Source organism: Leucoraja erinacea, chromosome 1, assembly GCF_028641065.1.
Source record: "Leucoraja erinacea ecotype New England chromosome 1, Leri_hhj_1, whole genome shotgun sequence".
NCBI classification, from domain to species: domain Eukaryota; kingdom Metazoa; phylum Chordata; class Chondrichthyes; order Rajiformes; family Rajidae; genus Leucoraja; species Leucoraja erinaceus.
The window spans coordinates 16340633-16363192 of record NC_073377.1 but is presented as its reverse complement, the minus strand read 5'-3'; the positions used below and the strand labels follow the sequence as shown (position 1 = coordinate 16363192).

Genomic DNA, 22560 nt, shown 5'->3' with positions numbered 1-22560 from the left:
ATAGAGAGAGGAAGATGTGACTGGTAGTGAGATATGTGGTATCCTCCTGCTGGCATAGTTAGATCCCTCACCCGCATCTCCTCTGTGTCCTGTAGTTCTGCTCTCACTCCCCTTCCCCCTCAGATGGAACAAGGACAGAGTTCTGCTGGTCCTCACCGTTCACTCCACCAGCCTTTGCTTCCAATACATAATTCTCCAACATTTCTGTCAGCTCCAGTACTCACATCTTCCCATCCCACCCACCCCACTCCCTACCATGGACAGGTTACAGGTGACTCTTACTGTTTGATTGCATCGTAATCAACATGTTCACCATTCTGCTAGTGATAGAATACTACAATGACGATGAACTAATTGGACAGATTAGCTTTGTCCTGCGTTTTGTGGGACAGGACAAATGTGGGGCAATTTGTTAGATTATCAGATAGATTTTACAGGAATGGCTTGGATAGAGATGCATTTGTTCTGGAGTATGTCTTCAATAATAGCCATGATCTCCTCTGGCTTCATAACTTTTACGTTCTTGATATCACATGGTGTGAATCAAATGAGCTGAAACTTGATTTTGTTATGACAAGGTCATGCATTCATCATTTCCAGTACTAACCATAGTTGAAGATGTCCTTGGTGCATTTTTGTGTTGGGCTCAGTGGTACCACTGAGGATGGAATATCCAATTGCCCACAATTGTTTCATTGGCATCGTATCTACTGCTCTCAACATGCACTCCTTCGAAGGTAATAAAAGCAGAAAATGCTGGAAAAACTCAGCTTGTCAGGCAATGTCTGTGAATGGGGAAACAAGGTGAGGGCTAACTCTTCCTCTTCCCATGGATGCTGCCTGACTTGCTGAGTGTTCTCAGCATCTTCATTCCATATCTTGTACTTTCAGCGGAAGGTTTTAAAAAATTTTATAGCAGGTAAAGCAGGCCAATTCTTATTGATTTGGTCTCCTTTTATCGATTTCTTATAAGCATGTGGTGCAACACAACCATAGAAATAAAATGTTTTGGAATCAGATGGTGAGTGGCCTGCAACATAAAATAGGTATATCGCTTTCAATCTCCTTTTTCCTTTTCTTCTTTTATTTTTATTTTCTCTTTTTCGACTCTTTGTCCTTCTACTACTTCTTCTTCTTTCTTCTTCCTTCTTTTGGACTATCTTTCTATCTCACGCACCACTTATGTCAATCTTTTCTTTTCTACTCTTTTCTTCCTTATTCCTGTTTTACTATTAAATTAAAAAATAAGAAGTTGTATATGAAATGTAATATGTCAACAAGTATTAGGTACTGAGGTACCACAGTGTTGTACTTACTTCTAACGAAAATAAATCAAAAAGATAAATTAAATAAATAAATAAATAAATAAATAAATAAATGAACAGACAAATAAATAAATAAAGGCTTATTTTGTTTCAGGTCAGGGAGGCACTACAAAAGAAGTCTGAAGGTGATCCTTCACTGCATCACGTTGAGTATGCACATTGCGGAAACAGTGCACTAACTATTATGGGAGTGAATGGTTAAGACAACATTGGTAGGTTACTTTGTTCTAGAATGCATTAAACATCTTGTGTGTCTTTGGAGCCAAATGCAAGTGAGTAGAGAATATGCTTGTGACTTGCATGTATTAAGTTTCCTTACACAATGAGGGGCTACAGAACACTTAGCTTGGTGGCTTTGTTCTTTAGTTTATTTGCTTCAGAGCTACAGCAGAAACAGGCCCTTTAACCCACCGAGTCCACACTGACCCAGTGATCACCGCTACACTAGTCCTATCCTACGCACTAGGGACAATTTACAGAAGCCAATTAACCTACAGACCCAAGATAGACACAAAATGCTGGAGTACCTCAGCAGGACAGGCAGCATCTCTGGGGAGAAGGAATCCTCATTCTTCTAAACTCCAGCAAGTACAGGCCAAGTGCCGACAAACGCTCATCATAGGTTAACCTACGAATTCCTGGGATCTTTCTTGTAAACCCCCTCTGGTCCCTCTCCAGAGCCAGCACATCCATCCTCAGAAATGGTGCCCAAAATTGCTCACAATATTCCAAATGCGGCCTTTACCAGCGCCTTATAGAGCCTCAACATTACATTAACGTAGCAACAACAACCTGGCTGCTGAACACCCTGCTTGAGATCTAACTATTCCTTTGGTTTATGTTTAATTCACAAGAAGAAGAAGAACATTACATCCCTGTTTCTGTATTCAAGCATTGAATTTGCTTTATTTACTACTGATTAGACTAGCAATTTAACATTTTGGGAATCCTGCAACAGCACTCCCATGTCTCCTTGCATCTCCGATTTCTGGATTCTCATCCCAGTTAGGAAATAGTCAACACCACCTTTCTTACTTCCAAAATGCATGACTCCACACTTTGCTACACCATATCCCATCTGCATCTTCTCTGCCCACTCTCCCAACCTGCCCTGGTGCTCCTGCAGAGTCCCTGCTTGCTCTCCACTACCTGCCCCTCCACCTATTTCCGTATCATCCGCAAACGTTGCCACAAAGCCTTCAATCCCCTCGTCCAAATCATTAATATGCAACGTGAAGAGTGGCGGCCCTTGCGGAACTCCAATAGTCACTGGTAGCCAACCAATGTTTCGGGTCGAGACCCTTCTTCAGACTACAAACCCGCACGCCTTTGGAGTGTGGATGTAAATTGGAGCACCCGGAAACGTACAAATTCTGTAACTTTCTCGGTGCCAAAAGTGTGGCGACTTGTGCACAGCCTAGGTTTGTCTGCTATGTGATTTTACCGGTTGTATGCAAAACAAAGCGCTTCACGATACCTAGGTCATGTTAAAATGATATATAAAAAATATAATTGAATCGGACAGCACCCGTAGTCAGGATCGAACCCGGGTCTCTGGAACTGTATCGCTCTACAGCTGCGCCACTTTTAGCCAAAACATTGAAGTTTGTGAATGGCCATGAAACCCAGGATATTAGCCGTGGAGACTCACTCACAGATATAACGTTCTCCAGTAAAACATCTCTCCATGAATATTTTATATATTCTCACTAAAAGATGCAGCTCAAAATATATTGGAGACACAAAAGGCTGAAGATGCTGCAATCTTGAGTTAAAAAAAAAACTGGCAGGCAATGAATGGTACAGGAGTGGGAGATTGCAACCTTCACGTGGTCCACCCTGTTTCGACTAATACAATCAACCCGACGTGCACAAACAAATAGATGTAGTATGTCATGCCACTAGATCTACAACTTTAGGCTGCGCACGCCATACTCAAGAAGAAGAAGGCAATTGCACAGAGACGTTTCGGGTCGGGACCCTACTGCAGACTGAAGGATGCCGACCCGACTGTCCATCCCTCTCCATACGTGCTGCCTGACCCGCAGAGGAGAGTTTGTACAAGTACAAACAGAATCACAAGTTTGCCTTGTTACTCAACATATACTTGTTCATAGCAACCTGTTAACAATGTTATTGCATTTGAAGAACAGCGCTTCTGTGGTTTACCGTGTTAGTCCCTGTATCAATTGTGTAAACCGAGTCCTGTAACTTACAAAAATTAGTTAATGAAGCAAATCAGATCCTGGAAATTTATGAAATATAAATAAATTATGGGATAGAGCAATATGGACCACGCGAGGAGAATAGTATAACTTGGCATCATGTTAGGCACCGACATTGTGGGCCGAAGGGCCTGTTCCTGCGCCGTACTGTCCTGTGCTCTATGCTGTAAGCCCATTCAGCCCAACACGTCCACTTTAACTAGAATAGTCATTTAAGGGCATTTCCACTTCTGGGCTTCAAATCCTTGACTGTGCGTCTGCTCTTGAAATGCTCTAGTCTAGACACGTTTCAGATGTTACGAGAATTTGCGTTCTATATTTTATCAGATTGTGATTCTCGTTGTACTTGTGAGCGGCAGAAACAGGTTCCTCAGCCCTCCTTCCTCCATTTCTATCACCGGTTAATTTATAGATAGACACAAAGCGCTTGAGCTACTGGAGAAAAAGGATGGGTGATGTTTCCGGTCGGAATCTTTCTTCAGACTCGAAGGGGTTAGTCTGAAGAAGGGTCCCGACCCGAAGCATCACCCATCCTTCGGTACAAAACCAGCATCTGCAGTTCCTTTCTACACCAGTTAACTTATCTTGCCCACTTCTTACAAGCTTCTCTGCCGAGGGGAACATTCTTCTTCTTTTTCACGCTGTCTGGGCCCTTGATTTTATACACTTCAATATTTTTCTCATAGGATATAATCTCACTCTTAAGTCTCTTCTCAGAGCAAAACTGCTTTCGCCCAGGCAGCATCGTAATGAATGTCCCTGGCACCCCTTTAGTTCTATTAAATTGTCGTGACCTGAACAGAGCGCACACAGGGCCGTGAAAACACAAAGCCCCCCCCCCCCCCCCCCCCCCCCCCCCCCCCCCCCCCCCCCCCCCCCCCCCCCCCCCCCCCACCCCCCCCCACCCCCACCCACCCCCCATTTAACGGAAGAGATAAAGTAAAAATATAGCGAGAGAGTTCGTTTTTTCGACTACTCTAGTAAGATCGGAGATGGGGCAACTGGGATTGTGGAGAGAGATAAGACTTCGCCTTCCATCACAGTGAGGAGGAGATTCACTGTGATGGATGTTTGTGTAAATTGTGTTGTGTCTTGGTTCTTCTTGTTTGTGTGACTGCAGAAACCAAATTTCGTTTGAACCTCTGGGTTCAAATGCCAACAAATAAATAGTATTGTATTATATTGTATTGTGAGAGGGGAGGGAGGGGACAGAACAGTTTCTGGACATCTCTGGCAACGTTTTTACAGAGAGGGTTGTAAGTGCCAGACGTGGCAACTGGATAATGTAGGTAAGATACAAAGGGTTAAGAGACATTTAGATGGACATGTGCACTTACAGGGAATGTGGGGATTTTGACAACACAACGAATTGAAAAAGTTGGAATCTTGAGCAAAGCACAAACTGCTGGAGGAACTCAGAGGGCCAGGCAGCATCTATGGAGGGAAATGACAAATCGTGTTTCTTCGGTCTGCTGCAGAATCCCGAGACTATACATCACCCGGCCATTCCCTTCATACATCATTTAGGGAATCGAGGACCGGGTAACAAGGTCATAACTGATAGAAGCAGAATTAGGCCATTCGGCCCATCAAGTCTACCCCGCCATTCAATCATGGCTGGTCTATCTTTCCCTCCTAAAACAATTCTCCTGCCTTCTCCCCGTAACCCCTGACACCCGTACGAATCAAGAAAGCCAGAGGACATGGGTTCGAGGTGACGGGGAAGAGATTTCATAGGAATCTGAGGGGTAACCTTTTCACACAGTGGCCGGTGTATGGAACGAGCTGCCCGAGGAAGCGGTTGAGGCTGGGGCTGTCGCAACGTGGGGGAACCAGGTAGACAGGTACATGGATAGGACAGGTTTGGAGGGATATGGGCCAAACGCACGCGTGTGGGACCATCGTAGATGGGAACTGTTGGCCGGTGTGAGCATGTTGAACCGAACGGCCTATTTCCACGCTGTATCACTCTATGAATAGGACCCGCCGAGTTCCTCCAGCACTTTGACCACGTGTTGTACAGTCTAAATGCACAACATGGTCGGAACAGACACCGTGGGCCGAAGGACCTGTTCCTGTGCTGTACTGTTATATGTTCCATGTTCTTAAGATGGGACCGGGTTGCCCAAAGATTATGACCCCGGCTCCAACGAGAAGCAGAACCCCAAATGGAACGGGGGCCTGGAGCCTAAAGGAGGCAATACGACGTTTTTATTTTAATATATATTTAAGACATCGTGTCTACCTTCGATTTAAACCAACATCTGCAGTTCTTTACTACACAAGACATTTTTATTTATTTACAAGCATTTAGATTAATTATTGTTTTAAAAACCAATCACATGAGAACACACTTTGTAACATATATAATTTGACCGATCTCCGTGAAGGGTATTTGACGAGATGAATCATCTCCAGTCGTATTTTGCTGGGAAAGTTTAAAGCTGCTTCAGATTGAGTTTCCCTCCCCCCTGACTCTCAGTTGAAGAAGGATCTCGACCCGAAACGTCACCCTTTCCTTCTCTCCAGAGATGCTGTCTCGCCCACTGAGTTACCCCAGCATTTCGTGTCCATCTTCGGTGTAAACCAGCATCTGCAGTTCCTTCCTGCACATCTGCCGTTTCTTCCCACACCGTGTGTCGGGTATAATTCTGCTTCATCTAAATAGGTTTTACTCTGATTCGCGATTTTATAAAAACATTACATTGCCATGGTGGTGGTTTTAACTAGTTTCTGCACCTTGAGTCTGTGGGAATGTTTTATCTCCCCCCCTCTCCCCCCTCTCCCTCCCTCCCCCTCTCCTCCCCCTCCCCCCCTCCTCCCTCTCCCCCCTCTCCCCCTCTCCTCCCTCTCTCTCTCTCGCTCCCTCTCTCTTTCTGGTTTAAATGAGATTGACTGCATTCACCAGAGTTAAAACTGGAGTGGTCAGGAATTAATCACTCGCTCATTCGCATTTCTTTCCGCTTTGCTTCACTTTCAGTTTCCAGCCTACATTTCACTAACGGCGTAACTTTTCTCCCCCTAACACCTACTCTGTATCTTTGTAACTCTGCCTTGTCCCACGCTCCAACAGTCCACGTTTCTCTTGATCGCTGCTCTAGGTTGTTATGTTTTCACTGTTTTACAAGGCGGTTTCCTTGCGTTCCCAGCACACACCCCTCCCCTCGTTATTCAGCTGGCAGCGCACCACAGGCGTGGATCCATCTACCCCTTCCTCCTCAGTGAGTGGGCCCTTCCTTGTGCTTCACGGAGCACTGTGCGCGGATAGCGATGGATGTACACGGATGTTTGCTGGCTTCTCGTGGCTACAGCCCGACTCACCTCACCTGACGTGTAGAATTCCGCTGAATACCGACTACATTAAAGATAGAGACAGAATGCTGGAGTAACTCAGCGGGACAGGCAGCATCTCTGGAGAGAGAAGGAATGGGTGACGTTTCGGGTCGACGCTACATTGATTTATATATTTCCCTCCTAATATAACAAATGTTCGCTTTCTTTCAGATCATTAATATAATTAAATCCAGTGAGTAGAGAATTGTTTAGTCGATCAAGTGAAAATTTATCAGTCTGAAGAAGGGGTTCGGCCCGAAACGTTGCCTATTTCCTTCGCTCCATAGATGCTGCTGCACCCGCTGAGTTTCTGCTGCATTTTTGTGTACCACCGAAAATTTAACTCAGATATGTTCACACAAACACATATTAAACCACAGACTATCCCTGCGATAGAGCTACACAACCCAAGCGCCGTGTAACAGGGGCTGGGAATCCTTGACTTTGACGGTCTCTCTTCTGTTTGATTTTAATTTAAGAATTCTCCAACCAAGATAGAGACAGTCCCGATTTGTTCGGGCTAATTATTTCCCGCTGCCATCTATTGATCTGGGAGTGAGAGGCGATGACAGAGCCTCCAATCCGCTGATGTTGTCATGTTCCGGCGCGGACGCGTCTCGGGCAGCCAGCGGGATTAATGAAAACTTCGCCACAAAAATGGGGGTTCGTTGCTAGCTTACCAAAGACCCAGAGATAAAAGCAGTAGTGAACTATTGCAAATGAACTGCAGGGGACGGCAGCTGAGACCCTCGCATCAGTCAATAGCCATCTCTCCCAGCAACCTCTATCAGCCTCGCCATCTCTTATATGGAATATTATTACATAGGGAGAAAGAAAACAAAACACACACTGACATACCACGGCAACTATTGTCAATCAGTTTCCGTTTATGGAGAGAGGGGGCAGATTCGCCTTTGCATCCGAATTGTTTAACACATTTCGGCCGATGCTGCTCAGATTGTGATTGGAATTATTCTGTCCCTGCTGCTGCTGCTGTGTATTAGGTTCAATTACATCTGTATCGCCCGTCATCGAGTGAAGACACTGAACGCCATTTGAAGCGCGGTAAATTAATATAGAAAATCCATGATTTCACATGGGATTCTTTCTAATTAATTCCCGTCTTTAACCCTGCCTTCTATGTGGTATTGAAATTCTTAACTACATCTACGATTTCCGTGCAAGCTTTTTTTCACCACGTATTTCATCCATATCTTGTGCTGACGATGATGTTTCTATTTAATGCTGAGATGAAGCAGTCAGATCGAGCCTTGAACCCCTGAAATTCTTCCCGCTAAAATGTTATTCCCAACGAGAGCCGCAATGCGCAGGTGGTCGGCTCGGGTTAAACAAGAGCTCCCGTCTGCGCGCTATCATCAATGGTATGAAACGACCCCTTTTATCAGCGTGCTATAATGTTTTTTTAATTGAAAATAAAAATCATTAGTATGGTGTTGGGTTTTTTTTTTGGTTTGTTTGTTTTTTGACACAATATTCATGGCATAAACTTGAAGGTTATAAACATGGTTGGTTTGGTGAGATTTTTAGGAGCCCGTTGAGGTTTGAAGAGCGCATACATTATTCACACAGTGAGAGACATCTGCTACATGGTATGATGTCCTGGACATTGTGTGCGTGTGTGTATATATACTACGTGTTTAATGCAGGTTTTCACATACACCTTTTTCAAAATACCCTGGAGTGATTTTAATAAAGATTGGGAAATTAAGCACGGATTGGGAATTTGCAGAAGGGGTTAAATAAGTGGCCTGTGAATGTAGAGAGGGGGTGTAAAGAGGGAGATACATGGAGTGTGGTGATCGGACAGCTAGTGTGTGGGTTTGGGACATGGACGGAGGTGAACTAGGAGTTCGGCACACGTTGGGATGGGGCAAGTCAGCGGGAGGAGACATGGACACTGCGAGGCCCAAGAAGGTGGAAGAGAGAGATGAGCCAAACTTCACGATGAATACAAGTAGAAGTCCATAAGCCGACTCAACGACAGGATCTACAGCAAAGACAAAGCGCTGGAGGAACTCAGCGGCTCAGGCAACATCTGTGAAGGGAAATGGATAGACACGTTTCAGAAACATGGTCGGCCAGGCTGAGTTCCTCTGTGACTTTGCGCTTTGTTCCATCAACCCCATAACTCATCCAGGAGCACACCGTTAACCAACAGCCGAGTGTCGTCTTAGAATGAGTGGGTGCGCGGAAAGGATGGAGTCGGGTTCATCGTTGCAGGAGTGGACGTTAATTGACAACTGGATTGGAAGTTGGATATTATTTCGGGTTTGGTCTGAGAATCGAGTGGGACCAAGGAACGGCGGCGAATTCCTTGCATGAACCAGTTTAGCTTCAGTTACCGGCGATTAGACTGCGAACATTAGACATTATAACTACTTTGTAATCGAACGAGTTGGGAATGAGGTCAAAGAAAGTATCACCGGTACACCGGGGGATCTCCTCATATTCCCATGTTTTAAAATCTGGAGGTAGGTTCACATATGCTCATGCATGTACACGATTCTCTGGATAAGTAGGAAGTGAATGGTTTGTCACATGAGTGTAGGCAGGGATTGAAAGAGAGGCCGGTGTTCACCTCCGTCCGTCTCCCTGTGGTTTGACCTCCTGGCCAGAGATGTTTGGGTCTGAACAAGATCCCGACCGGAAACATCACCTATCAGTGTTCTCCACACACGCTGCCTGGCCCGCTGAGTTACTCCAGTACTTTGCTTTCTGCAGAGAGTAAACACTCCAGCTCTCCCCAGTCACTGTAACTGAGGTCTTTATTGATTGAACAGGGATTGTTTTGCTTTTGGTTAAAGTGAGGAATACATCAGGTAACTGCTCAGTCTCTTGTCCAGAGCAAGGGGGTCAAGAACCGGAGGATTGAACCAGACGTTTAAGGCGAGGGGGGGGGGTTCATTAGGAACTTGAACGGCAACTTTTTCACGCAAAAGGGTGGCGGGTGTATGGAACGATCTGCCGGAGGAGATAAATGAAGCAGGTACTATCGCAACGTTTAAGAAATATTTAGACAGGTACATGGATCAGACAGGTTAGATGGATACGGGGGGGGGGCAAACACAGGCAGGCGAGACTAGTGTAGATAGACATGCTGGGCGGCGCGGGCAAGATGGGCCGAAGGGCCTGTTCCCATGCTGTATGAGTCAAGTCAAGTTTATTCGTCACATACACATACGAGATGTGCAGTGAAATGAAAAGTGGCAATGCTCGCGGAATCACTATGATTCTATGATTAGTATCTGTTTTCCGAAGATTATTTTAATGTTGGCCAACAAAGAAGAATATATTAGCCTCTGTGCATAAATTCATAATATAATTATATATATAATTATATATATATATATATATATATATATTAAAATTAAGTATAACACTTGTTTTTAACATCTTACACAGTACAAATTGCTGTTTTTGCATCGTAACCAATCGCTCTGTGGCTCAGAGTTGTGCCGCGCCTGCGCGGATGGAGAGTTGGAGGAACTACATCCTCCAAATCCAAAAGGTTATTGCCATCGACGCCGATTGACACTGGAACAACGTGAGGGGTGACCTCGTGGAACAGTGTACACTTGTTAAAGAAGAGACACAAAATGCAGGAGTAACTCAGCGGGACAGGCGGCATCTCTGGAGAAAAGAATTGGGTGATGTTTCGGGTCGAGACCCTTCTTCAGCCTGAGTCTGAACTTGCGTCTGAAGAGGGGTCTCGACCCGAAATGAGATGCTGCCTGTCCCGCTGAGTTACTCCAGCATGTTGTGCCTATCTTCGGTGTAAACCAGCAAGTGGAGTTCCTCTTACACAATTGTGTAGACGCGGGGAGAATGTTTGCCCTGCCTGAGGAGTTTAGAACTAGGAGTCGCGGTCTCGGGAGAGTATGTAGGAGTCGGGGAGAAGCGAACCTTCGGAATTCTGCGACGGCACAGGCAAGATTTCCCGATATTCATCGGGTCAAGATTGGGGCAGGAAAATGGCGTTTGAGATAGAAGTCTTGCTGAGTGGCGGAACATGCTCGAGGGGCCGATGGCCTACTACAGCTCCTCTATTGTACGTCCTAGTGCGGTAGACAGAAAGAATGGGATGTATTCCGGCGAAAGAACCAATGTTCGTCCTTCTCAGGTTGAGCGTTAACATGTTACATACACGCTGGGGTACGAGAGAGAGAGAGAGAGTGTTTTATTGTCATATGTTCCAGACAGAACAAGGACATTCTTACTTGCAGCAGCAGAACAGAGACCCGGTTCGACCCTGAACTCGTGTGCTGCCTGTGTGGAGTTTGCAAGTTCTCCCTCTGACCGCGTGGGTTTCCTCCGGCTGTTCCCAAATCCCAAAGACGTAGATTGCCTCTGGTGTGGGGGGGAGTGGATGAGGAAGTGCGATACTATAGAATTAGTTTGACCGGGCGTTCGATGGTCTACATGTACTCGGTTGGTCGAATGGTATGCTGTTTTCATGCTGTATCTCTAAATGAATGTCTGAAATACCAAACATCTCTCTAGTTCGAGGTGGGGTGGTGTTGGGCAGCAGATATCCATGGATCTTAAGAGACTACTGCTCGCTAAAGCCAACTTTCCAATAAAGTATCCCGCGACAAGCATAACATGGGCGGTTTCCCAACGCCCCCGTTATAGGTAGGTTCAACTTCCTCTGAGTGTTGTAAATTCGTACTCTGCTGCAACAGTGTGACCACTCGCAATTTCAACCAAAGATGCTCACCGGATGTCGAACAGTCCACATCTCAACAGCAACATCGCCTTAGGAATGCATAGACCGTAAATGACAGAGCAGAAGCAAGGGGCTGACACTGCGTGACATTTTTGTTTAAAGACACAAAGTGTTGGAGTTACACCGCGGGTCGGGCAGCATCTTTGGAGAAGATGGATAAGTGACGTTTCGGCTCTGGACCCTTCTTCAGACTCTGTGTGGGTGCGGATACGGTCGTAAATGATCCCCCCCCCCACATCCCTCCACACACACACACAGAATAATTTAGGGCCAGTAATATAGGCGGAGGTGGATAGTCAGGTACATTCTCTAAAAGCGTATCCCGTTCAACACACTCTCACTTACAATGCAACAGCTTTGGCTCCCCGTACCCCCACCTTCCTTAGCACCCACGCATGCCTTGGAAAAGGATGCATGGTCCCAGGGGGACGGTGAGACATGTGCTGGAATGCATGAGCGTGTAGACGAGAAAACAGGCATCAATACTGCCTCTTCTTATTTACGAAGAAATTGCACGCTGGCAACTTTACTGTTCTGGTAACAGTATTCGATGTATCAATTGAATATATTAACCTGAGCAGAACTGCTCGGTTCATTGCTAACGAGAAGAACGGCACCGTAGCGCAGCGGTAGAGTTGCTGCCTTACTGAGCCAGGTCCAGGGTTCGATGCTGGCTATGGGTGCTCTCTGTACGGAGTTTGTACGTTCTCCCTGCGACCGCGTGGATTCTCTCCAGGTGCCTTCTCTCCATACCCCCTGATCCCTTTAGCCACAAGGGCCACATCTAACTCCCTCTTAAATATAGCCAATTAACTGGCCTCAACTACCTTCTGTGGCAGAGAGTTCCAGAGATTCACCACTCTCTGTGTGAAAAATGTTTTTCTCATCTCGATCCTAAAGGATTTCCCCTTTATCCTTAAACTGTGACTCCTTGTCTTGGGCTTCCCCAACATCTGGAACAATCTTCCTGCACCTAGCCTGTCCAACCCCTTAAGAATTTTGTAAGTTTCTATAAGATCCCCCTCTCAATCTTCTAAAGATTCTAGCGAGTACAAGCTTGCGAGTCTATCCCGCCAGTCTTTTCTTCATATGAAAGTCCGTGGGTCACATCCAATGAATCACTCTGGGATGAACCTTCTCTGTACTCCCAGAAGAGTCTATGGCAAGATAACAGGACTTTCCAATACAGATTACAATATAATAAATAGAAATGACATATTTACAGAATTGAAAAGCTTGACAAAAATGCTAGCAGGTGCAAGCAAATGGAGCGAAGGAGATAGGCAACCGGCCAAGTCTTTAGTGTACCCGCTGAAGGCAGCAAAGTGCGAAAGTTGTGAAATTAAAGTGAACATTGAATTCTCCCAATTTTGTAAGCCCTTGCTGTCTCCTCCCATCCCTCAGCCCTCGGGCTCCTCCTCTTCGTTTTTCCTTTCTTCTCCCCGCCACCCCCCATCAGTCTGAAGAAGGGTTTCGGCCCGAAACGTTGCCTATGTCCTTCGCTCCATAGATGCTGCTGCACCCGCTGAGTTTCTCCAGCATTTTTGTGTACCTGTAAAAGTTCATTGTTGAAGTTAGTATTGTGTAGTGTTCAAAAGCCTGGTGCTAGTTGTTGGGAAGAAGCTATTGCTGAACCTAGCGGTCACTGTTTGCAGACTCTTGCATCTTCTTCCCGATGGTTGAAGTGAAATGAGAGAGTGGCCAAGGTGGCCTAGGTGTTTGATATTGGCTGCCTTTTTGAGGCAGCGCACCTCCTCGATGGTGGAAGAGCAAATCCGTGATGGATCGGGCTGGGTCTATACGTCATCTTCCATCCCAAAGTACCACCCCAGGAGAAGAATATCAGCGGAGACACAAGGCACTGCAGTTTAGTTTCGTTTAGTTTATTGTTGTCACGTGCACTGAGGTACAGTGAAAAGCGTCTTGTTGCGCGCTATCCCGCGAGGGAAAAGACTACGGGAAGATGTCCACTGTGTACAAATACAGGGTAAAGGGTACGGTGTTTAGTGGAAGAAACATAGAAAATAGGTGCAGGAGGAGGCCATTCGGCCCTTCGAGCCAGCACCGCCATTCATTGTGATCATGGCTGATCGTCCCCTATCAATAACCCGTGCCTGCCTTCTCCCCATATTCCTTGTCTCCACTAGCCCCAAGAGCTCTATCTAACTCTCTCTTAAATCCATCCAATGACTTGGCCTCCACTGCCCTCTGTGGCAGGGAATTCCATAAACCCCCTTTACTCCTATACCTAAACATACTCCGACAGTCGCCAATTAGGTAGATGGGAGGTCAGGACCACTCTCCAGTTGGCGAGAGGACGGTTCAGTTGCCTGATAACAGCTGGGAACAAACTGTCCCTCAATCGGGAGGTATGGGTTTTCATACCTCTGTAACTCTCCCCTAATGGCAAAGGGGAGAAGAGGGAGTGACGTGGGTGAGACTGATCCGTGGTTATGCTGGTGGCCTTGCCGAGGTATGAGGAAGTGTAGATGGAGTCAATGGAAGTGAGGTTGGTTTGCCTGATGGTCTGGACTTCGTGGTCCACAATTCTCTGCAATTTATTGCGGCCTTGGGTACATCTGTTCCCAAACCATGCTGGTTTACAAAAAAAAGGCACAGTTCTCCAGTAACTCAGCGGCCAAGCAGCATCTCTGGAGAACATGGGTAGGTGACGTTTCTGGTCATGCCTCTTCTTCGGGATATGAGAATTGGCTACACGCCGAGAGAGTTCTATCGTCAGATCACGTTTCCATTTAAAAGTCATAAATATTTTAATTTTAATTTAAGTTTGTTTATTTGGAATATATCTAGAACATGGGTTCCACTTGTGCAAAAGTTGGGGATCAGTTACAATAGAAACAACAGAACTGAAGGCTAATCAGATCATTTAAACCCCAATGTGGCGAACGGGAGCGAGACTGTTTACATAAACACCGGCTAATGGGGAGAAAGCCGACGTCAGGAGCGAAGTTAGGCACAAAATACTGGAGTAATTCAGAGGGACAGGCTGCATCTCTGGAGAGAAGGAATGGGTGACGTTTCCATGGGGGTCTCGACCCGAAACGTCACCCATTCCTTCTCTCCATAGATTCTGCCTGTCCCGCTGAGTTACTCCAGCATTTTGTATGTATCTCCGGTATAAACCAGCATTTGCAGTTCCTTCCTACACATTTCACCAGGAGCGATGTTGTGTTTCTCGTATCGGGGGATTACGCGGGGCAGGTTATCAACAGCACGAGTCCACGTTAAGGACATGGATTTGGGTATGCGATTCATTGTTTGAAAGTTTGAATGTGAAAGACCAGTGGCAAAAGGCAATAAAACAAACTAACAAACAGACGTGACAAGTGTGGAGATAATGATACAAACATTTTGAAGGTCGTTCTTGAGCATAAGAGATTGTCAAGATACACGAAATCAATAGAACAATGTCAAACCTTTATAAAGTACTGACATTGTGTCCAGTTCTGGGCATTGCGTTTCAGGAAAGCTTGTCAAAGTCTTGCATGGAAAACTGAAGAGATTTACTAAAATCGTGTCCCAAGGACGAGGGACTTCATGAGTGAGAGCCTTGGGGGAGGGCTGAGGAGTTCTCTGGAGCTGAGGACCAGGAGGAGATTTGATGGAGCCGTTCAACGTTTGAAGCAGAGATAGATTGATCCTTTATTAGTGTGGATGTCATGGGTTATGGGGAGAAGGCAGGAGGATGGGGTTGAGAGGGAAATATAGATCAGCCATCTTCTTCTTGCGTATAGGCGTGCACAGCCTAAAGTTGTAGGACAACTTGTTCTATTTGATCTTATTTGATTGTGCACGCCAGGTTGATTGCATTCGTCGAAACAGGGCGGAACCACGTGAAGGTTGCAATCTCCCACCCCTAATCAGCCATGATTTAATTGCGGGGTCGACTTGATGGGCCGAATGGCCTAAGCCGGCGCATATCACTTAATGACCATGTTAGAGTAAGCGAGGTGGAAAACTACACAGTGGCAGAAACCAAAATGTACACGAGTTTAAAGCAAAAGAATAATAGCCAACATGTTGCTCTGTTGCTGTGATCTGGGATTCGCCGCTTGATGAAAGGGTGAAAACAGATTCGGCAGTGATGTAAACGTCAGTAATGGATTGGAGCAAAATAATTACAGGGTGACGGGCAGGAAGTTGGGTCAATGTGAGATAGAAGCAGCGCTAGTACGAGGGGCCGAATGTACTCCTTCTGTGTTGTTCTTTTCGCCGTTTTGTGACAAACGAAGATCAAGAGCTGAGAGGAACCAGATCTTTGTTCGTCTTAGATTAGAGATACAGCGCGGAAACAGGCCCTTCGGCCCACTGCGTCTGTGCAGACCAGCGACCCCCGCACACGAACACAACCCTGCACACACTAGGGATACATTACTCATCATTGGTGTTGGAACCGCAGGTGATCGGATCTGGGGCTACAAGTAATCAGATCTGGGGCTATAGTAATGGGTTCTGGGGCCACGGGTATTCGTATTTGGGACCGAAGATAATATAATCTGGGGCACAGGTAATCATGGGGGTACTGGTAATAATATCTGGGACTACAGGTTATCGGATCTCCTGACTTGAAGCCAATGAATCTACAAACCTGTATGTCTTTGGTGTGTGGGACAAAATCGGAGCTCCCAGAGAAACACACGCAGTCACACGGAGAACATCCAAACTCCGTAGCATCGAACCCGGCTCTATGGTGCTGTAAGGCAGCAACTCTACCGCTGCATCACCCGGTTAACTGTGGCTTCAGATCCGATTACCTGTAGCCCCAGATCCAATCACCCCTGGCTCCAGATGCGATCACCTGCAGTTCCAACACTAATGACGAGTTTGCTATAATTTACCGAAGGAAAACTCAACCTTTTCCAAAGCTTGTGCTTTCGCGAGATAAACGAAAGAGTGGTAACTTGTGGAACAATCACCCAGCTGCAAGCTGGCTGTGAATAAAAGCAGGAAGCAGAGTATCTGTTCGAGCACTCTTTACACATAGAAATACTTTAGAATGCGCCTCATATTAGTTTACGTGGTGCAAAATCCCAGCGAAATGTTTTGCAATTTGGGGGTGTCATTTCTGTGAAAGTCTCCTGGCTAAGGTAGGTTGAGGTAGTATTTGAACTGGTGTAAAATACTTGGGATGAGCACTGATAATCCTACATTTGGTTACATGTCCTAATCCATGTAGAACCTGTCCAGGCTTCAATCCGCCGTTCGCTGGATTGCTCCCAACACGTGGCGGGTTGAGCGGGGTGTCTGGAACAATTGGCTGAATTGTATTTCTTGTTCCCGTCTGAATGTAATTATTCTTGGATGTCATTTAAATGTTGACAGCCAAACTCGCCCACTGGTTTCGTGGTTACACAAAAATGCAGGAGAAACACAGCGGGTGCAGCAGCATCTATGGAGCGAAGGAAATAGGCAACGTTTCGGGACGAAACGTTGCCTATTTCCTTCGCTCCATCGATGCTGCTGCACCCGCTGAGCTTCTCCAGCATTTTTGTGTACCTTCGATTTTCCAGCATCTGCAGTTCCTTCTTAAACACTGGTTTGGTGGTATTGAATTATAATGGGTAATCATCAATTGGAATAAGTGTTCAAGAAGGAACTGCAGATGCTGGAAGATCGAAGGTACACAAAAACCTTCTGAAGAAGGTCTGAAGAAGGGTTTCGGCCCGAAACGTCGCCTATTTCCTTCGCTCCATAGATGCTGCTGCACCCGCTGAGTTTCTCCAGCATTTTTGTGTACCATCAATTGGAATAATCTGTGCGGTTCTCTTAAATACCAGGAGGCTCCGTAACCCTTAGTGGCGACATTGGCGCTCGCTCTTTGAAAATAATTAACAAAATTGGTGCAAATCAATCGCCTCGTGTCTACAGATTAGATATGCAATTCAATGTTATCGTCTTTAAAGGGTCAGACAAGATGAGTCTTCGCTGATCGACATATCACACCTCCTTTGTGAAAACCTGACAGCTCTAATTTGGCGTCACTCGATATTTAGAGAACACGTGTTTAAGTTGTAGAATCGCAAGTTAAGAGGATACCCGATAAAGTAAATCGTAATATTTTAATTTATTCTGGCGACACGGAGGCGCAGCGGTCGAGTTGCTGCCTTACAGCGCCAGAGACCCGGGTTCGATCCTGACAACAAGTGTTGTCTGTACGGAGTTCGTACGTTCTCCCTGTGACCTGCGTGGGTTTTCTCTGGGTGATATGGTTTCCTCTCACATTCCATATACATTCGGTCAAGATTTTGAATTGTCCCCGTGTGTGTGTGTGTAGGATAGTGCTAGTGTACGGGGTGATCGCTGGTCGGCGGGGAGTGGGGTGGGCTGAAGGCTGTTTCCGCGCTGGATCTCTAAACTAAATATTTCTCATACCTGTTCTCAAGATACCTCGCATGAGTGCACCGGGAAGTCTAACGGGTAAGGCAGCGTGTGGGATGAAAGACATAACCCTTCAATGGGACTCTGGACAATTAGCCAAGGACACTTACCCAGTGCATTCTCCTCGTTGCAAATCCACTGCGGCTGTGTACATTGTTTCTTTATGAAAATGTTCTCGATGTTGGAGGAGTCTAGAACCAGGGGTAGGCCATTTAGGACAGAGATGAGAAAAAAACGTTTTCACCCAGAAAGTTGTAAATCTGTGGAATTCTCTGCCACAGAAGGCAGTGGAGACCAATCCACTGAGTGTTTTCAAGAGAGAGTTAGATTTAGCTCTTAGGGCTAACGGAATTTAGGGATATGGGGAGAAAGCAGGAACGGGGTACTGATTTTGGATGATCAGCCATGGTCATATTGATTGGCGGTGCTGGCTCGAACGGCCGAACGGCCTTCTACTGCACCTATTTTCCATAGTTTTATGTTTATGTCACCAGGACTAACAGGAGCGAGAAGCGATGGACATTAAGGGAAATGTGAGATACTGGATCTAGTGCGGGTGAAAAGACGGAGGGAAGATTCATGGAAGTTACATGCTGAGAGGAGGTTGATAAATTGATTGAGGAAGGACAAGTGTCCCGCTTTTAGGGAACCACTCGGTTTAAGATTGTCACCGAGAATGTCAACAGCCAGCACCCGCGTGTAGCTTCAGTCTAGAAACACTTTTACATACATTTCATGACAGAGAAAATAAAACGGCGCCCGGGAATTAATTAATTTCTGCTAAAGCATTTAAAATCGCGGGGTTCTTTGCCACAGGGTGGTTGAGGCAGACTCTCTGGTGGAGTAAACGACAGATGAAATATTCCGCGGGGCGGTGGAAGTTATGTATGGCAACAGAGAGGGCGGCGAGAAACATTGGCACTTGTTGGGTTGTCCGTGGGTCCGGTATTGTGGCAGAATGGGCCGCCGTTTCATCATTTCGTCAAAAAAAAAGAAAAGAAAAAAAGTTTTTTTCAGATTTACAATGAAAAGTTTTGTTGGCCTGCGAAAAGCCACAGGGAAACCAGAACATTTAATACATAAAGAAGGGCCGATAAATAATACGGGGAGGTGAATACATCAAATTAGTGAAGTGTGGCTCGGAAACAACCCGGTTTCCGCTTCATGGAAAGGCCAGATAGTCTATTGAAAGGAAGTTCGCGGATTTAAAGGGTTAACAGCGGTAACCAGCACAGTGTGTGTATGTGTGTGTGTGTGGGGGGGCAGTGGAAGTCCGGGAAATTGATTAGCGCCGTTTCGCTCTTCGAGTTCGCTAAAACCGACTATATAGTGAGATTATCACGATGTAAAAGCAAAGGCGTTTGAATAATTAAAGAGGCGGGAAGAATTAGATCTTCATCCATTAATTATTCCCACTCTGCCAAACTTAAACTTCTATTTACAACTCTGTCTCGATTGGCTTCGATTTTATCAGATGGTGGCGACCCGGTGGAGTAAGGAAAGATAAAAGGCATTTAGAGGCTTTGGGATGTGGCCGGGAATATCCGAGGCACACCAACCAGACATAGGTGGAAAGCGGGAGAGAGAGAGAGACGTGGCATGCATCTGACCTGACAAGGCTGAACAATTACTTCACCCAGAGAAAACAAATTAGCGCAGTAGTATTCTATACAACGGGACGTTTAAAACCTTTAAAAAATATACATCGCCGTCTTGACATGACCAGTCTGAAGAAGCGTCTCGATCCCAAACGTCACCCATCCCTTCTCTCCAGAGATGCTGCCTGTCCCGCCGAGTCACTCCAGCTTTGTGTCTATCTTCTGTTGAAATTAAAATGTGACCGGTGTATGTCCTGGAAAAAAAGCAAAGCAACTGATAAATTGGATAAGAAGTTGTTTACAACAGCAGTTAATTGCATTGACTCATTAATTACAGTTGATTCCAAGGCCACATATATTAGCGCATTAGAAACGAAACACTAATATTGCTGGTTCTCATCCCTGCGATCCCAATGATGTTACATCAGTCCCGACCCCATACATACAATACAATACAATACAAATTTATTATCATTTGAGCCCCAGTGAGACTCAAACGAAATGTTGTTTCCACAGCCATACAAACAAAGACACTGTCTTACAGACATACACATAATTAAATTCACACAAACATCCATCACAGTGAAGCCACTGTGATGGAAGGCAAGTCTTTTCTCTCCCCTGTTCTCCGTGTCTCTCCTGATGTCCAAGCCCCAGGCGGGCGATGATGAGTCCCACGGCCATTTTAGGCCGCGCGGGGCGATTTACGGCCCCGCTCCCGGTCTGAAAGTCCAAGGTTGGAACCCCCACGGGCGATGGTGAGTCCCACGGCCATGAAGCCGCGCCGGGTGATGTTCGTCCCGCTCCGGGTCGTTCCAACCCCGTGACACCGGCTGGAGAAGTCGCGTTGCGGGTGCTCCGGGAAGCGGTCTCTCTCTCTCCTCCCAGACCCGCGAGCTCCCGATGTCCCAGTCCACCGGACCTGCGGCTGCGTTGCTGGAGCCTCCGAGCCCCAGGAGTCGAGTCGCAGCAGCGAGTCACCGCCGCTCCCCACGCTCCGAGGCCGGCCACCCCCGACAATGGTGAGTCCGCAGATCCGCAGCTCCGCAGCTCCGCAGTCTCCCGAGCCCCCGGGTCGTTCAGGTTGGAGGCCGCTCCACGGTGCTAGGCCCCAACGACAACGGAGACCCGACAGGGAAAAAGTCGGGTCTCCCGGACAGGGAAGAGATTTAAACAGTTTCCCCCTCCCCCCCCCCGCCCCCCACATTTACACATTTAAAAATACCATTAAAAAACACCAAGCACTACATTTAACTAGACAAAAAATAAAAAAAAAGACAGACAGGCTGTAGGGGCCGCTGCAACGGGTGAGTCGCGCCGCCTGTCCATTCCATCCAGTAGATGCTGCCTGACCCGCTGAGTTCCCCCAGCACCTTATACCTAAAGAGGATCGTTAGTAAACATCTGATTGCAACGTCAACCGAACGACACTGTAAATGCCCCCCAACCCAGTAACAAGGCAAATGAGTTTGAACAAGCTTGTGTTCCAGGTTGTTTTTTTTTAACCTATCTCTTCTTTGCTCATCATAATTATCTGCTTTTCATTTCCGTCACTTTCTTCTTATTTATCCTTGGATTTTTTATTTTGTTTCCCGCTAACATCTGATGCCGCTTTGGAGTATACGCGATTGAAAAAAAGATATGCTCGCTTTTATACATCGTGTAGTTAGCCGGGCGGCACCAATAATCTGCAACATCTGAATCTAACCCCATTTGACTAGTTTGTATCAACAACGAAAGTTTGACGATATTATATTATTTAAATACTTCAGATTAATATTATTTAAATTATCTGACACCGCTGGGGAGGAGGGGGGGGGGAATCAATATTCGCATAATTTAGATTGAAAATATATCCCTATATTTTTTTTCAATGATCACTCTCAGTGCTCAAGGCAGTCATCGTCTCGCTAAAGATATCCGGTTTGCAGTTTAAGCGGACCGAAGCACTTTTCTGCAAATAAGTTGAAAAGTTAAAGGGTTGTTTTGTTTTCGCGTCCACGCGTTCAATGTGGGTCTCCTGTTGGATGAAGTGGACATAGGCATGGAGACAAACACGGCGTGTGGCTCGGACGGTGCGCCGCCGGCTGAACACAATGGGTACTTGGCGCTTTTACTGTGTTGCAGGAACAGCATCTACTTGTGCTGGTTTCTGGTCGGCTTCCCTCTCAACAACAAACCAATATACTACAAATAAGAGCGCCAAAGCCAGTGCTTGGCGTGCTAGATATCTGGCAAGAAAATCCTTTCCCAATAATCAAAATAGACAAGCCTGTCTTCGAACCAGTCGCACAAATTTACAGCTTTTCCAAAGCGGTTTGCGGAGATTTCGTGAATATCCCTCAGTTGTAGGATGTTTAAATTCAACTTTGCCGATCTTGGATAAAGTTATGGGGAGTTTTTTTTTAAATTACCGAGGTAGATGAAGGTAACGGGATATCTTGCTTATGGCCGTGGTTTACAGAACTACCTACTGAAAGTGCGCCGTGACCGCTCCCTCTCTTCAGACAGTCTGTGTCCGTCCTTTCCCCCTCGCTATCCATGTGTTGGCCGTCACATCAACCTCCACCGCACCTGCACTTTCATTGTATTACAACTCTTTGGAGGATTGAAGGCTTCCTGCCATTACTGTAATCGTCGCCACATTTTAGTTTCTATTTAATGACATGTTTGATTTGTCTGCTCTGACACGAATTGAACGCGGGCTGATTTTTTGCCCGTTCGCTGGCAAAGAGAGTTAACAAAATCCGTAACATTGCATTTACCTTTCACGGAAATAATTCAAAACACACATGTATGTAAACCCTCAACACATCCAAATGCTACACGTGGGATAATATATATATATAAAATAATATATATATATATATATATATATATATATAATATAATATATTATTTTAAAGAAACGCGTTATCTATGCGTTAATGCGC

At 46.0% G+C, this 22560-nt stretch overlaps 1 protein-coding gene across 1 annotated transcript in view; it reads left to right on the top strand.

Moving 5' to 3' along the window:
- Positions 1-22560, top strand: part of skor2 (SKI family transcriptional corepressor 2) — an 85613-nt gene that overhangs the window by 28167 nt on the left and 34886 nt on the right. The window contains exon 2 of the mRNA XM_055658129.1: positions 1420-1537. The gene's annotated coding sequence lies outside the window, so the exon portion shown is untranslated. The remainder of the gene's footprint in view (positions 1-1419; positions 1538-22560) is intronic.